The sequence below is a fragment of the Chelonia mydas genome, chromosome 14, assembly GCF_015237465.2.
Source record: "Chelonia mydas isolate rCheMyd1 chromosome 14, rCheMyd1.pri.v2, whole genome shotgun sequence".
NCBI classification, from domain to species: Eukaryota; Metazoa; Chordata; order Testudines; family Cheloniidae; genus Chelonia; species Chelonia mydas.
The window spans coordinates 27,792,070-27,804,432 of NC_051254.2; the positions used below are offsets into that span (position 1 = coordinate 27,792,070).

Here is a 12,363-nt window from a genome sequence, read left to right on the forward strand (position 1 = left end):
TCACTCCATCTGTGGGTATCACAGCAACTTCTGGAGCCTGTGGACGCCTGGACAATGCATCTGCATCTACATTGCTTCTCCCTGATCGGTACTGAATTCTGAACTCATAGCTAGCCAAGGCGGCCACCCATCTCTGCCCTGTAGCATCCAGCTTAGCACTTGTTAACACATAAGTCAGTGGATTGTTGTCTGTCCACACCTGGAACTGAGCACCATACAAGTAGTCTCGAAATTTCTCAGTGATGGCCCATTTCAAGGCCAAGAATTCCAGCTTGTGGGTGGGATAGCGAGTTTCACTATCAGACAATCCTCGGGTGGCAAAGGCTACAGGTTTATGTTTGCCTTCCACTTCCTGGTACAGGACTGCTCCCAGACCCTCCAAACTGGCATCAGTATGCAGGATAAATGGTTTGCTTGGGTCAGCAAAAATTAGGACTGGAGCATGAGTTAGGCAAGTAATGATTTCTTGAAAAGCCGTTTCACATCTCTCATCTCACCGTGGCCCAAATGGTTCAAAGGGGCCATAGTGTCTCTGCACAGGAGGCTTTGGGGACCTCCCCTTATTCTTGGTCTTAGATTTGTTCTTGCTGGACTGATGTCCCCTGGTAAGATCATTCAGAGGCTTTACAATTGTAGCATAGTTTTTCACAAATCTGCGGTAGTAGCTACTAAATCCGAGAAAGGTCTTGAGTTCTCTGTAGTTACTTGGACGTGGCCATGTAGTGAGTGCTTCTATTTTATCAGGATCAGTACTCACACCCTCTTGGGACACGATGTGACCCACATACTTCACTGAGGTTCTGCAGAACTGGCATTTGTCAATTGAAAGCTTCAGACCATAATCCTCCAATCTATCAAGCACCTTAAGAAGTCTTTCTTCATGCTCCTCTAATGTTCTTCCAAACACAATCAGGTCATCCAAACAAACTAACACTTGCAGTAAATTCATGTCTCCCACAACTTTCTCCATGAGACGTTGAAAGGTGGCAGGTGCTCCAGAAATCCCTTGGGGCATGCGTTCGAACTGATAAAACCCTAATGGGCAGATGAAGGCTGTCTTCTCCTTATCTTCTTCTCCCAGAGGGATCTGGTAGTATCCACTTCGAAGATCCAACACAGAGAACCACTGGCTTCCCAGCAAACAATCTAAGGCATCTTGCACTCGAGGCATAGTGTACTGGTCAACCACAGTACGGCTGTTTAGGGTGCGGTAGTCCATACACATCTGGATTTTCCCATTCTTTTTATGGACTACCACAATGGGTGAGGCGTATGGGCTGCGGGACTCTGTAATGATGCCATTCGCAGCCAGCTCCTGAAGATGATGTCGCACATCTTCCATCTCAGAGAGAGCAATCTTCCAAGATCTCTCCCTGAAAGGTCGAGAGTCATGTAGTCTGATATTGTGTTCTACTCCTTTTGCACATCCCACATCCCACTCATGCAGTGAGAACACCTTGGATCTTTCACAAAGTTTCTTCCTCAGGCGATCTTTCCACTCCTCGGACACTGGTGAATCTCCAAAGTCAAACTTTGCTGGGTCTATCGTCGGAACTTGAGTTTCGCACTGGGGTGTTACAATTGACTCGGGCTCAAAGAGGTCTGCTATCTTTTGTCCTTGCTTCACAAAAATATCACGACTCGTTTCATTAGCAATCAGTATAGTCACCTCTTCCTGGGCTTCAGCAGGTAGGGTTATGACTCCACTAAGAACCAGCACTCCTTCAGGGAGCCCTCCCTCGGTCGGCTGCTCTACCACTGCTAATGTTCTCTTACTGCCTTTCAGGCAGGTACTCATGACAATCACCTCCTTTTCTGTCATTGCAGGCACCACTAAGGGGACCGGGCCTGTGTACCTCAATGCTCCCACCGGCAAATCAGGCATCACTCTTTTTGCGTCCTCAATTTTTCTGTAGGCTGCGGGTTTACTTCTATTTCTATTAAAAGTCTCCTTGTAAGAAAACTGAATGCTTTTTCATTGTTCTCAGATCCAAGGGTTTGGCTCTGTGGTCACCTATGCAAATTGGTGATGATTTTTACCAAACCTTTCCCAGGAAGTGGGGTGCAAGGGTTGGGAGGATTTTGGGGGGAAAGACGTGTCCAAACTACGTTTCCCAGTAAACCCAGTTAGAGTTTGGTGGTGGCAGTGGTTATTCCAAGGACAAAGGATAAAATTAATTTGTACCTTGGGGAAGTTTTAACCTAAGCTGGTAAAAGTAAGCTTAGGAGGTTTTCATGCAGGTCCCCACATCTGTACCCTAGAGTTCAGAGTGGGGGAGGAACCTTGGCAGTAGCAGTACAATTAAATATGTGACTATGGTTTTGCAGGACTGGAACTAGAGATTGCTGGGTTTGGGAGTCTCTCTCTGTTGATATTCGGCCTGTTCCTCATACCACAACTTTCCCCAAATTCATTCTTTTCTGATTACAAAATAATTGTGTCTTAGTGAATACCATAGTTATTTGTAATACAGCAGTAGCCAGAAGCTCCACAGAAGACTAAGTCTATATTGTGCTAGGCACTGTATATACACATCATGAGAGACAGCTCCTAAGGGAAAGAGTTTACAGTCTCAATATGCAGAACACCCAGTGTAATGATTTTATAAATGTGAGGAGCGACCCTGAAATCTAAAGGGCTACGAGTGATGCCCCAAGAGGAATGATGAGGGGAGGGGACAGCATCCCCCGATTGCTGAGAGAATGAGACTCTGCACTAAAGCAGGTATTCAACTTCTGTTATGTGCGACAAATACAGCGTGTTCTCCACAATTACAGCACTTGCTCCTAGAGTGCTGAACCCATTTTATGAGAAAAGTCAATGTTACTGGCTTTAGCAATAATCTTAACAATGGGTCTGTTCAGACATTTAGCACTGACTGTCAGACCCTGCCATGGAGTGATACCATTCAAAGCCCCATACTGTTCCGATGAAGGTATTTTACTGCTTATGGACCCAGATTATATTAAACTGATTTTGAAAGCCTATTACATTTTGGGTAAGTTTTTCAAAAGCATTTTTTCAAAAATGACTTATAGTTGGATTTTTAAAGGTATTAGGCACCTGATGAAGCAAACAGAGGCCTAGTGGGGTTTCCAAAACAGGTTAGGTACCAGGGGCTAAAGCCACAAAAAGATTTTGGTGCCCAGCTACTACTTTCATATTAGGTACCTGAATCTGACATTTAAATACCCGTGATACTCAAACTCCCTGGTAGAGGGCTTTCCTTTCACCCTCTCCCCTGGTTCTTGTCACACAGACAGAAAGCAGACCAGAAGTCCGAAGTGCAAACAATGAAATGTTTATGTACCTCCTAGGATGGTTGAGAGACTTAATGGATATTGATTCCATTGCTGTGAGATGCCTGAATGAAAGAGAAAATGGAAGGTTTCAAACTCATTTGTATTAAAGACCTGTGTGTGTCTCTGTCCCTCTCTGTCTGTTTCTCTGCCACAATTAAAACACAGTCATGTGAATTAAGAGTGGGGATGTTGTTATAAATATCACAACATAAAATCTCACTGATTTTATCTTTTCTCCCTGTAGACACTCTGCCAGTTGAACTGGAGGAAAAAAAAGAGAATACTCTAGGATCACACAGATAGGGTGAGATTTCAAGGTGGAGATTATTTTTCAGTTATGAGAAAATTCCCATGAAAATGTTTTCTTGAACTTGTAGCTAAGCCAATGCTGACCATGACACAACCAGTCCTAAAAATAAAAACATTACTAAGACGTGCCCAAGTTGAAGTCAGACAAACAATCCAACACCAACCTTAACGCTGAGTTCATGCCCACAGCAATGAACGGAAACATTCTCACTATCATCCAAACACCCTTAACTCTGACCCTGGGATTTTCATAGATATCCATCCACATTATATATATTAAATTCATAGGAATGAGTGGACAGGCCACTCACCTCAGGGCTGATCTCTGGCTCTAATACTCTGCTTCCCTCTCTCCTCAGTGAATGTGACTCTGGATCCAGACACGGCTCATCCCCAACTCCTCCTCTCTGAGGGTCAGAAAAGTGTCAGACGGGGAGACAAATGGCACAGACTGCCCAACAATCCCAAGAGATTTGATACCCTGGAGTGCGTACCGGGCTGTGAGGGATTCACATCTGGGAGATACTACTGGGAGGTGCAGGTGGGAGGTGAAATAATCTGGGCTGTGGGGGTTGCCAGAGAGTCTGTGAGGAGGAAGGGATTGTTCTGCTTTAACCCTGAGTGGGGGATCTGGGCTATGGAGCAGTGGTGGGGTGAGTTCCAGGCTCTCACCTCCCCTAAAACTCCTCTGCCCCTGAGCTGGGTCCCCAGGAGGATCCGGGTTTGTCTGGACAATGAACAGGGGCTGGTGACATTTCTGGATGCTGATAATGATGCCCCAATCTTCACTTTCCCACCGGCTTCCTTCAGTGGGGAGAGAATCCACCCCTGGCTTTGGGTTCAGAGTGAACAATCACAGCTCAGACTGTGTCCCTGACACTTGGGGAAAACATCCCTTCTAAAGACCCTGAAATCAACTTCTCTAGCCTCAGACACCCTAATTTCTATGACCCTGGAGAACGCTTGTCTTCCTGAAAGCCTTCTACCATACAATCAGTTTGTATGACCCATAAGGCTTGATGGGGCCTCTGAATTGTTAAAGTATAAAGACCAAGATGCTACTGAAATGGAGAAACCAACCGCATTGCTCCAAGAATTGTGCAACCTGTTTGTCACTGGCCTGTGTGATCCTTGAGGAGTGTAGCTGACTGTAGGGGTCAGAGACTGTCAGATAGGAGCTCAGAGAGTGGGAGAATGAAAGTGAAAGAAAGTGACAAGGAGATACATGAGCCAGGGTGACAGACGGACTGGGAGATGCTACTGAACGTGATGGTGTCATTCATTACGTAATCCATCTATTTAATTCACTGGTTCATGAAAAGTGGAGCCATTTTAATGCCTTGAAAAAGTGATTTCTGCAAATGTTCCACTTTTTCTCTGTTCTGACCTTACATAATCACTCCCTAAGTGATTGAAGCCCTCATTTTTTTGTTAACTGAACATTTTTAATAAATATAAAGCTTTTTTCTGCTTGGTGTTTTCCACTCTTTTGAGGGAGCGAGGAGGTGCAGAGGATTTGATTCGCCACGGACCAAAACACAAGTTAAGACTAAGGTGGGGTACACTGCATGGGGCAAGTTGAATGGTTTAATTAAGGGGCTGTAGAGCTACCACCCTCCATAAAATGACCTACTTATGAACTTGGAAGTGCATTGAAACCCATGTGGATATATATCTTCCTTCTAAAAATGGTACTCTTTTAAAGAGTCTGAAATAGAGCTTGTGAGGCTATTTTGGGGTTATTTGGTCAAGGGGTTCCCAAAACATACCCCCAAATACTCTGCTTTTATCATTTTCAGATTTTTATAACACTTTGTTTTAGAATTAGGTATAGCAGATTTCGATTAAATCTCAGGAAAAACTTGCTAACTGTAAGAACAGTAGGACAATGGAACAGTGTCTAGGAAAGTTGTGGAAGCTCCTTCACTGGAGGTTTTCAAAAGGAGGCTGGATAGCCATCTGTCTTAGATGATTTAGACACAACAGATCCTGAATCTTGGCAGGGAGTTAGCATGGATGACCCTTTTGGTCCCTCCTAACCCTGTGATTCCCTGAAACAAATCTAGGCTTCTGACCGTCCAAAAATGTGTCCCATTGGACTGCCCCTGAGATCAGCTTTTCAATGGCATGAAAGACCAGTTTAGGAATATCTCAGAATGTAGTGAGCTGCCAAAGTTTTAGTATCTATGTGAGCAAATGTTTCCTCAGAAACTCCTTTGTCAAGAACACCCATGGCACCATGTACTGATTTGAGGGAATAGGCAGTGTTCTTTGAGCTCAGGGACAAGGAGTTCATTCCTCTGCTCAGGTGATTTGCATGCTGTGCGTATTGGCACTCTCAGCTTGTCTTTCTGCTTGGTGTGTGGGTGGCACAGATGATAGTGAACCACCCCATAGGACAGCTGTGAGGGGAATCTAAGTCTCTGCTGCTCTGGCTCGTGGGGTATTTCACGGTTACAGAGCCTGAACAGAGTCCAGCCTGTACTCTAATCTCCTAGCACACTCTTGGGGTGAAGACCTATTGTCTAATACCTCATCTTGAGAATGGGGACCCAGTGTCTGACTGCCTAGACTCTCTGGGTGCAGTGCTGACACCTCAGCCTCCCTCATGCTTAAACATGCCCTTTCCCAGAACCCCACCCAAAAGGTTTGCGGCTCCTGGGTTACAGTTTAACTCTCAGGGGCACACCGTAGTGGTGTTCCTGCAACAGATCAGGATTCCTGTGTCACCCAGTGGTGCCCTGCTCTCACTCTGGGCTGTACAGTGCATACAGAGAAAGGCCAACAAATACATTATTTATTTAATGGTTATGGGTAGACAGCTTAGAAAGATGAATTCCGACAGAGGAGCAAGAAGGTCAGAGGTGCTGGGATCTTACAGAGAAATCGACAACAGCTAGGAAATGTTACACTGGACAATGCTTTCCTACCACATTACTCTGGGCAGCCTCCTCTATGGGAACTGTAGTGTGAGCTCTGTGCTGCTTGGATCTGTCACACATCTCACAGTTGGGATCTGATTCTTCTCACAGAGCAGTTTGAAATCTCGCCCTTGACTCACACACTCTCCCTTCTGGCTCTTCTTGCTTTTGTAAACATGAGTTCTTCCCTCAGGGCTCCTATTACTCCAGGCCCCGCCTGTAGCTGGTAGCAGGGGCATGGTCAGATAAAGGGCATGGCTCAGATGCCACACTGTGCCAGCTCCTGGTGCTGGTTTGGCCAGAAGTTCCTTTGCCCAGCAATGTCATTGCAATGAGGATGGGAGAAGTCTTGTTCTGATTCCTCTCCCCAGGACTTGGTGATTCAGGCTCAGCTCAAATGGTGCTCACAGTCTGTAGACACCAGATCCTTGGAAGCAGCTTCCACTTGGAGATTTTTGGCTGAGCTTAGAGACACCCTGGGATCTCTCTGCAGAGTGGAAAGAATTTCACTCTCCAGAGCCAGTAATGGAGCAGCAATTAGGCAGGTCCCCTCCTGCCACAGGCTTGTTGTTACTCAGCTGGAATCCCCAGACAGCTGTCCTGAGAACCTGGTCCCTCTGGCATTGTGCAGGAGCAGATTTAAAGAGACATACCCTGGGAGCCAATGATCCAGGTTGGTGCAGCCTGGACTTTGTGCAGTAACAGGATGGGAGTATATAAAAACTGTAAAGTTTCTAACCTGAAGGTTTCTGCCTTTTCTTTTCTCCTTCCAGCTATTCCTTTTCTTTCCTCTCACTTGATTTCACCTTCACCCTTTGCCTTGCTTCTTTCTTTCTACTGTATCCCCTTCCCTTATTATTTCAAATCTTCCATTCTCCTCCTCTTTCCTCTCCCCAGCTGCCCCGCCTATCTTCCTCTTCTTGGAGCACAAGAAAAAAAGATTACCTCCAGCTATAAGGAAACAAAGGACACCTCCTCAACCAGCAGTGAGGAAAAACTGTCTCTGACCCTAACAAAATGGAATGAGATGGCATTGCAGTACAGAGCTGAGCAATCAGCCAGTAGGTCAGGAACTGACAATAGTGACAAAGGAACACAAAGGATCAAATGCTAAACCCCTCTCAGTGGCTGAAAGTTCATCTGGTGGCAGGTCACGGGCCACTGTGGAAGGTGCTGGAATCTCAGCCTGGTCCCTAGCGGGGCAGGTGTCACCATCAAACACAGATATAACTAGCAAGGCCTGCACTGACTGGTTCCCTTTGTCATCAGTCTCAGCAGCAGAGGCCAACGACTCAATGGCTAGTGGAATCAGAACTTTCATCTCAGCTTTAGAGAGAGATTTTCCCCAGGTCAGGGTTGAAGTCCAATGGCTGTGGGCAGCGTGCATGAGGGGAGTTGGTTACAGGGCTCGTGCACTGCACAGTGTGTGGGATAAACAGATACGTCCAATCCCCTAGGCTCTCAGGACACTTGTCTGTTCGAGCTGCAAGATGGTGATCTGGGAACAGACTGAGGAGACCTGATAGTGTCTGGGGAGCAGCCACCTGGGACCAGGAGTGGAAACTCAACTGTGGTGGGAAAGGAGCAGTGACTAGACATGCTACTGCAGATATACTTAGTTCAACTGGGTACAATGCTGTTGACTGAAGTTATGCCAACAATCAAAAACCAGTATAATTACATCACTTGTGCATGTTCACACAAAGCTTCTTCCGCCGGCAGAGCACGTCCACACTTAGTGCTCAACAGTAAGAGCCGTGCACTGTGCGTAGCTATCCCACTGTGCTACTCAGCACCTTCTGCAGCCAGGAGCTGTGGGAACACAGAGTGGATCGCAGCGCGCCATGAGTGCAGGCTCAACGTCCCATGATGCAGTTTTTCCCACCCTATCATTCCATGGGCTTCCAACTGTGTTTCATGGCATTTTTCAATGGTCCCTGTTTACTGTGTGCCTGCCATCTCTCTCTGAAAGGATGGATCCTGCACTGCTCTCTACCGTTGTGGTCACTGTTATAAACACATCATGGATGGTCATGCAGCATATCATGGACTCCCAATCTGGAGAGGAATCAAGAGTTCCCTGACCTGCTGTGTGCCATGGAAAGGAACAACACAAGATTACTTTTAGCATTCATGGAGCAGCTGCATATGGTGGATCGTCGCTTCTGGGCTCGGGAAACAAGCACTGAGTGGTGGGATCATATTATGTAGGTTTGGGACGATAGGCAGTGGCTGCAGAACTTTTGGATGTGGAAATATGGCCAGTTGGTGAAGCTTCCCCTAGGGGAATCTATCCCCCTGTCCCGCCCCTTCCTCTGGTGGCCCTGCCCAAGCTCTGCCCTTCCCCACCCCCACTCTGCCCCACCCCCTGCCCCTCTCCACGCCTTGCCCATGCTCCACCCCATGGCCTGCTACCACTTGGCCCCCTCACCTGCCCCTCACCGTCACTCCTCTTGTCTGCTGAGGAGGAGAGGAGCAAGCAGAGGGCAGAGGAGGCCTAGGGGGAAGGGGTGGAGCTGTTCGGCCACCTCCCCACTGAAACCCTCTTCCCACTGCTTGCTGTCACCATTCACTCCTCTCCTCCTACTCAGTGAGCAGTATGTGGTGGGGACCTCAGGGCAAAGGGCAGAGCAGAGACAGGAAGGGGTGGAGTGAGAGCAGGCCTCAGAGGGAAGAGTGGGGCCTCAGGGCGGAGTGCAGGCATGGCCATGGCCCAGGTGTCGCTGTTCACATGTGGTGGGTCAGCAGTTTTGGGAGGCTTAGCCTCTCTTGGCCTACGATACCTGCCGTCCTTGTGTGGAAAGTCATCTTCATGGAACTGTGTGCAGAGCTTGCCCCAGCACTGAAGCACAAGGACACCAAAATGAAAGTTGCCCTCTGGGTGGAGAAGCACATGGTGATCACTCTGTGGAAGATGGAGACTCCAGACTGGTACTGGTTGGGCATGAATTAGCTGGGAGCTGGGAAGTCCACCACTGAGGCCACATGAATGCAAGTTTGCAGGGCCATTAATCGCATCCTGCTATGAAGGACTCTGACTCTTGGCAATGTGCATGAAATAGTGGATGGCTTTGTGGCACTGGGATTCCCTAACAGCAGCAGGGCGATAGATGGCACACTGTAATGGTCCCTCGCTTTCCCATGGTGAGGGAGGCCACTCAGTCCGGTCCCATCTGGCCAGGACCAGAGTCCGCAGGACAGTCAAGAGCTCACAATAGGGCTGAGCGACCAACAGTCACAGGCCAGCTTTAGCCTGGGCTTGGGAGGCTCAAGCTGCCAGCCCTTAAACAGGGTCTATAACTGAACTGGGCCCCGGGCTTGAGGAGGCTCAGGCAGCCAGCAACGAACAGTCTCAGGGCTGGCTTTAGCCTGGGTGGGGCTCAGGCAGCCAGCAAACAAACAGTCTGCAGGTGGGCTGGGGCCTGAGTTTGAGGAGTCTCAGGCGGCCAGCAAACAAACAGTCTGCAAGGGTGACTGGTAAAGGCGGCTCCTTCTCCAGAGCAGGAGCTTCTCAGGAAAGTGTAGGGAGTTAGCCACCCAGGGTGGGGTGGCAGGGGGACGCAGCCCCACCCTACTCCACCATGTCCCACCCCAGGGCCCTGGCAGGGGCAGGATCGGCTGCCCCTGCGTCGGTGGGGATCCAGCCGCAACACGCCGACTGAGCCACAGCCCCTGGGGCTGCCCCTGGGCTACTTCCTGCCTCCCCGGGGGTTGGTACCTGTGGCCTTCAGGCCTCTTCCGGCTCCTCGGGGTACACAGCAGCAGGCTTTCTGGGCCAGTTGGCGTAACAATCAGTGAACCCAAGTTCCCGGGTTCCCTGAAGACGTTCAATGAGTGCTACTTTTTCACCATCGCTCCCAGGATCTATTTTCCATCCAACTCCACACTCACCCCCACTCTCCCACTGTGGGCCTGTATACAAAATCAAACTGCCTGCCCAGGTATCCGGTTACTGAACAGAACCGCCCCAGCACAGCTAACACCGTGGCATGGTTTGCAGTAGAATAAAGTTCTGATAAACGTTCCCCTTCCCCCAAGTCTTGCAGGGTCCCACAGATGCCCTGTGAGGCAGTGCAGCTAAGGGCACAGATGGGACCTTGATCAGTTCTGTCTGTACTGAGGATTCTGAGAGCCACATGTGCTTAGTGGCTACCCCAAAACAACAGAGAGTGCAGGGGGCACCCACACCCAGGGATCGGCACCACCATGTTATGCGATGGACTCTTTGCAAAATTACTGTACTTAGTGATGGACATTGGGGGAGGGGGGGTTATGTCATTCAGTCATTCAATGTTTTTTGAAAAATTATCACGGACCTCAAAATTTTTACCATGGACACTTGGGTCTGTGAATGGACACATTGCCTACCCCTGTTCACACCTCTCCCAACACCATTCCTCCCTTCCCTGACTTCAGCTTTCTCTGTTCCTGGATCCCTCCCTTCTGCCCACTCAACCCTTCCCTGGGATCTCCCCATTCACTTCTCAGAGCTCCACCTCCACATACTGGGGTCTCTTCTCTTTCATTTCTGCAAGGGGCTCTTCCTACTTGTGGCCTTCCCCCCCTCCATTATATACCCCTCCCCCAAGTCTTCCTCTTGTGATCTGGGCTCTTCACTTCCTACTGCTGCAGCCCCCCATCCCACTCCACCCTAGTGTAAGCGGGGGAATGGTCCCACTATTGTGGGGAACTTTCCTGGCTTTATACACTACCCCAATGGAATTGACTTGAGAAAGGATCTGAGTCCTCACTCCTAGTCCCTTTACACAGAAGCCTGCCTAACCTCAAGGGCTCCCCTTCCACTCTCCTGTGTGGCAGAGTCCTCATAACCCCCAACATCACTGGGTCAAGGATTCCTGGGGGGCTTGACCCACAGTCTTGTCATTGTCACTTAGGACAAAGGCTAGAGTGTCCCCACTCTGAGGTATTCTCTCCACTCTGGACACTTCCCTGACCCACTGATCATTATATACATTTCATAGCAGATACAATTTACTGAACTGCAACAAATTAAAAAATATAAGGTGTAAAGATGCTGCCTTTGGTGGGACACTTCTGAGATTATCAATTCAGGACAAACTGCTTCAAGCAGGGGAATTACAGCCCAAGGTTGGGGTTTCTCCACTTCTAAGGCATACCAAACCAGCCAGACAAAGAGGACTTTGGTTTCACCCCACTGGCTAACCATACGTCATACAAGCAATTCCCTTAGACACTCCAGTTTCCCAGTATCACCACCAGTGCCACTCATTATGGGGACGAATGGTTATGAAAACCAATACCCCAATAAAAGAAAAAAGGTTCTCTCGATCCCAAAGGACCAAGCCCCAGACCCAGGTCAATATACAAGTTAGATCTTACCCACAAATCATGCTGTTGCCAATCCTTTAGAATCTAAAATCTAAAGGTTTATTCATAAAAGAAAGAAATATATATGAGAGCTAAAATTGGTTAAATGGAATCAGGTACATACAATAATGGCAAAGTTCTTGGTTCAGGCTTGTAGCAGTGATGGAATAAACTGCAGGTTTAAATTAAGTCTCTGAGTACATCCACAGCTGGGATGGGTCATACAGTTCTTTGTTCAGAGCTTCAGTGTAGCAAAGTTCCTCCAGAGGTCAGAAGCAGGACTGAAGACAAAATGGAGGGGTTTTCAGGGCCTTTTATATTCTCTGCCTGTGGAAGGACCCCTTTTGTTCTTACTGCGGAAAATGACAGCAGCAAGATGGAGTCTGGAGTCACATGGGCAAGTCACATGTCCATGCATGACTCAGTTTGCAGGCCAACGCCATTGTTTATGTGTTAGTTTGAACGTTCCCAGGAAAGCTCA

At 48.2% G+C, this 12,363-nt stretch overlaps 1 long non-coding RNA gene across 1 annotated transcript; it reads left to right on the top strand.

Annotated features, from left to right (window-relative positions):
* The first annotated feature begins 3,312 nt into the window (after positions 1-3,312).
* On the top strand, positions 3,313-5,082 carry LOC122462979. Its single transcript, XR_006285896.1, has 2 exons — positions 3,313-3,607; positions 3,972-5,082. It is a non-coding gene; the product is annotated as an uncharacterized LOC122462979 (long non-coding RNA).
* Positions 5,083-12,363: the final 7,281 nt, after the last annotated feature.